The sequence below is a fragment of the Arachis stenosperma genome, chromosome 6, assembly GCF_014773155.1.
Source record: "Arachis stenosperma cultivar V10309 chromosome 6, arast.V10309.gnm1.PFL2, whole genome shotgun sequence".
NCBI classification, from domain to species: Eukaryota; Viridiplantae; Streptophyta; class Magnoliopsida; order Fabales; family Fabaceae; genus Arachis; species Arachis stenosperma.
The window spans coordinates 108,061,614-108,067,145 of NC_080382.1; positions in this window are offsets into that span (position 1 = coordinate 108,061,614).

Consider the following 5,532-nt stretch of genomic DNA (forward strand, 5'->3'; position numbering starts at 1 on the left):
ACGCGAGTAAGGGTCAATCACACAGAGATTGTTGGTATGAAGCAAGCTATGGTCACCTTGTAAATCTCAGTCAGGCAGATTCAAATGGTTATGGATGATATATGAATAAAACATAAAGATAGAGATACTTATGTATTTCATTGGTGAGAATTTCAGATAAGCGAATGGAGATGCTTTGTCCTTTCTATCTCTCTGCTTTCCTACTGTCTTCATCCAATCCTTCTTACTCCTTTCCATGGCAAGCTATATGTTGGGCATCACCGTTGTCAGTGGCTACAATCCCATCCTCTTAGTGAAAATGTTCAACGCACCCTGTCACGGCACGGCTAATCATCTGTCGGTTCTCAATCAGGTTGGAGTAGAATCTATTGATTCTTTTGCGTCTGTCACTAACGCCCAGCCTTCAGGAGTTTGAAGCTCGTCACAGTCATTCAATTATTGAATCCTACTCAGAATACCACAGACAAGGTTTAGACCTTCCGGATTCCCTTGAATACCGCCATCAATTCTAGCTTATACCACGAAGACTCTGATTAAGGAATCCAAGAGATAAACATTCAAGCCTTGTTTGCTTGTAGAACGGGAGTGGTTGTAAGGCACACGTTCATAAGTGAGAATGATGATGAGCATCACATAATCATAACATTCATCAAGTTCTTGAGTGCGAATGAATGTCTTGGAATAAGAACAAGCTGAATTGAATAGAAGAACAATAGTAATTGCATTAATACTCGAGGTACAGCAAAGCTCCACACCTTAATCTATGGTGTGTAGAAACTCCACCGTTGAAAATATATAAGAACAAGGTTCAGGCATAGCCGAATGGCCAGCCTCCCAATACATGATCAAAAGACTCCAGATGATCAAGGATCCAAAGATTCAAAGATCTAAAGATGAGAATACAATAGCAAAAGGTCCTATTTGTAGAGAACTAGTAGCCTAGGGTTTACAGAAATGAGTAAATGAAATAAAAATCCACTTCCGGGCCCACTTGGTGTGTGCTTGGGCTGAGCATTGAAGATTTCATGTGTAGAGACTTTTCTTGGAGTTAAACGCCAGCTTTTATGCCAGTTTGGGCGTTTAACTCCCATTCTTGTGCCAGTTCCGGCGTTTAACGCCGGGCAGTTTTGAGCTGATTTGGAACGCCAGTTTGGGCCATCAAATCTTGAGTAAAGTATGGACTATTAAACATTGCTGGAAAGCCCAGAATGTCTACTTTCCAACGCCGTTGAGAGCGCACTAATTGGGCTTCTGTAGCTCCAGAAAATCCACTTCGAGTGCAGGGAGGTCAGAATCCAACAGCATCTGCAGTCCTTTTCAGCCTCTGAATCAGATTTTTGCTCAGGTCCCTCAATTTCAGCCAGAAAATACCTGAAATCACAAAAAAACACACAAACTCATAGTAAAGTCCAGAAAAGTGAATTTTAACTAAAAACTAATAAAAATATACTAAAAACTAACTAAAACATACTAAAAACATACTAAAAATAATGCCAAAAAGCGTATAAATTATCCGCTCATCAGCACGCGTTCATAAGTGAGAATGATGATGAGCGTCACATAATCATCACATTCATCATGTTCTTGGGTGTGAATGAATATCTTCGAACAAGAATAAGATGAATTGAATGGAAAATAGTAGTAATTGCATTGATACTCGAGGTACAGCAGAGCTCCACACCTTAATCTATGGTGTGTAGAAACTCCACCGTTGAAAATACATAAGAACAAGGTCTAGGCATAGCCGAGAGGCCAGCCCCTATGATCTAAGAACTAGACGTCCAAAGATGAAAATACAATAGCAAAAGGTCCTAGTTATAGAGAACTAGTAGCTTAGGGTTTACAAAAATGAGTAAATGACGTAAAAATCCACTTCTGGGCCCACTTGGTGTGTGCTTGGGCTGAGCATTGAAGCTTCCATGTGTAGAGACTTTTCTTGGAGTTTAACGCCAGCTTTTGTGCCAGTTTGGGCGTTTAACTCCCACTTCTGTGCCAGTTCCGGCGTTAAACGCTGGGAATTCTTGAGCTGATTTGGAATGCTGGTTTGGGCCATCAAATCTCGGACAAAGTATGGATTATTATATATTGATGGAAAGCCCTAGATGTCTACTTTCTAACGCAATTAAGAGCGCCCTAATTGGGCTTCTGTAGCTCCAGAAAATCCACTTCGAGTGCAGGGAGGTCAGAATCCAACAGCATCTGCAGCCCTTTTCAGCCTCTGAATCAGATTTTTGCTCAGGTCCCTCAATTTCAGCCAGAAAATACCTGAAATCACAGAAAAACACACAAACTCATAGTAAAGTCCAGAAAAGTAAATTTTAAATAAAAACTAATAAAAATATAATAAAAACTAACTAAAACATACTAAAAACATACTAAAAACAATGCCAAAAAGCGTATAAATTATCCGCTCATCACAACACCAAACTTAAATTGTTGCTTGACCCCAAGCAACTGAAAATCAAATAGGATAAAAAGAAGAGAATATACAATGAATTCCAAAAACATCTACAAAGATCAGTATTAATTAGATGAGCGGGGATTTTAGCTTTTTGCCCCTGAACAGTTTTGGCATCTCACTTTATCCTTTGAAGTTCAGAATGATTGGCTTCTATAGGAATTCAGAATCCGGATAGTGTTATTGATTCTCCTAGTTAAGTATGATGATTCTTGAACACAGCTACTTTATGAGTCTTGGCCGTGGCCCAAAGCACTCTATTTTCCAGTATTACTACCGGATACATCCATGCCACAGACACATAACTGGGTGAACCTTTTCAGATTGTGACTCAGCTTTGCTAGAGTCCCCAATTAGAGGTGTCCAGGGTTCTTAAGCACACTCTTTTTTGCTTTGGATCACGACTTTAACCGCTCAGTCTCAAGTTTTCACTTGACACTTTCACGCCACAAGCACATGGTTAGGGACAGCTTGGTTTAGCCGCTTAGGCCAGGATGTTATTCCTGTAGGCCCTCCTATCCACTGATGCTCAAAGCCTTGGATCCTTTTTATTATCCTTGCCTTTTGGTTTAAAGGGCTATTGGCTTTTTCTGCTTGCTCTTTTTTTTTTGAATTCACTTCTTTTTCTTGCTTCAAGAATCATTTTTATGATTTTTCAGATCCTCAGTAACTGGTGCACGAAATTGCAATCACACTTTTGCAATTTCGCACAACTAACCAGCAAGTGCACTGGGTCGTCCAAGTAATACCTTACGTGAGTAAGGGTCGATCCCACGGAGATTGTCAGCTTGAAGCAAGCTATGGTTATCTTGTAACTCTTAGTCAGGATATCAATAATTCTCAGGTTTAATTGTGATGAGTAAAAGAACACGAAATAAATACTTGTTTTGCAGTAATGGAGAACATGCTGAGGTTTTGGAGATGCTCTATCTTCTGAATCTCTTCTTTCCTACTGTCTTCTTCTTCAAGCACGTAAGGCTCCTTCCATGGCAAGCTGTATGTAGGGTTTCACCGTTGTCAATGGCTACCTCCCATCCTCTCAGTGAAAATGTTCAACGCACTCTGTCACAGCACGGCTATTCATCTGTCGGTTCTCAATCAGGTCGGAATAGAATCCAGTGATTCTTTTGCGTCTGTCACTAATGCTCAGCCTTCATGAGTTTGAAGCTCGTCACAGTCATTCAATCCTTGAATCCTACTTAGAATACCACAGACAAGGTTTAGACCTTCCGGATTCTCTTGAATGCCGCCATCAATTCTAGCTTATACCACGAAGATTTTGATTAAGGAATCCAAGAGATATCTACTCAATCTAAGGTAGAACAGAGGTGGTTGTCAGGCACACGTTCATAGGTGAGAATGATGATGAGTGTCACAGATCATCACATTCATCAGGTTTAGGAACAAGTGATATCTTAGAATAGAAGCAAGCATGATTGAATGAAAAACAGTAGTAATTGCATTAATCCATCAAGACACAGCAGAGCTCCTCACCCCCAACCATGGGGTTTAGAGACTCATGCCGTAGAAGATACAATAAGAAACATGTAAAGTGTCATGAGGTAGAGATACAATGTCAAAAGGTCCTATTAATAGTGAACTAGTAACCTAGGATATACAGAAATGAGTAAATGACGTAAAAATCCACTTCCGGGGTCCATTTGGTGTGTGCTTGGGCTGAGCATTGAAGCTTTCATGTGTAGAGACTTTTTCTGGAGTTAAATGCCAGCTTTTATGCCAGTTTGGGCATTTAACTCCAATTTTTGTGCCTGTTCCGGCGTTAAACGCCGGGAATTCTGAAGCTGATTTGCAACGCCGGTTTGGGCCATCAAATCTCGGGCAAAGTATAAACTATTATATATTGCTGGAATGCCCAGAATGTCTACTTTCCAACGCAAGTAAGAGCGCGCCAATTGGGCTTCTGTAGCTCCAGAAAATCTACTTCGAGTGCAGGGAGGTCAGAATCCAACAGCATCTGCAGTCCTTTTCAGCCTCTGAATCATATTTTTGCTCAGGTCCCTCAATTTCAGCCAGAAAATACCTGAAATCACAGAAAAACACACAAACTCATAGTAAAGCCCAGAAAAGTGAATTTTAACTAAAAACTAATAAAAATATAATAAAAACTAACTAAAATATACTAAAAACATACTAAAAACAATGCCAAAAAGCGTATAAATTATCCGCTCATCACAACACTGATGAGCGGATATTTTGTACGCTTTTTGGGGGTAATTTCATGTAGATTTTAGCATGTTTCAGTTAGTTTTTAGTAAAATAATATTAGTTTTTAGGCAAAAATCATATTTCTGGACTTTACTATGAGTTTGTGTGTTTTTCTGTGATTTCAGGTATTTTCTGGCTGAAATTGAGGGAGCTGAGCAAAAATCTGACTTAGGCTGAAAAAGGACTGCTAATGCTGTTGGATCCTGACCTCCCTGCACTCGAAATGGATTTTCTGGAGCTACAGGAGTCCAATTGGCGCGCTCTCAACGGCGTTGGAAAGTAGACATCCAGGGCTTTCCAGCAATATATAATAGTCCATACTTTGCGCGAAGATTGACGACGTAACTTGGCGTTGAACGCCAAGTACACGCTGCTGTCTGGAGTTAAACGCCAGAAAAACGTCATGATCCGGAGTTGAACGCCCAAAACACATCAAAACCTGGAGTTTGACGCCAAGAAAGGCCTCCACACGTGGAAAGCATTAGTCTCAGCCCCAGCACACACCAAGTGGGCCCCAGAAGTGGATTTCTGCACCAATTATCTCAGTTTATTCAATTTCTGTAAACCTAGGTTACTAGTTTACTATTTAAACAACTTTTACAGACTTATCTGGTAACTCATGATATTTTCAGATCTGAATTACATACTTTGTGACGGCATGAGTCTCTAAACTCCATTGTTGGGGGTGAGGAGCTCTGCAGCGTCTCGATGATTTAATACAATTCCTTTGTTTTCCATTCAAACACGCTTGTTCTTATCTAAGATGTTTATTCGCGCCTAACTGTGGAGAAGGTGATGATCCGTGACACTCATCACCTTCCTCAACCCATGAACGTGTGCCTGACAAC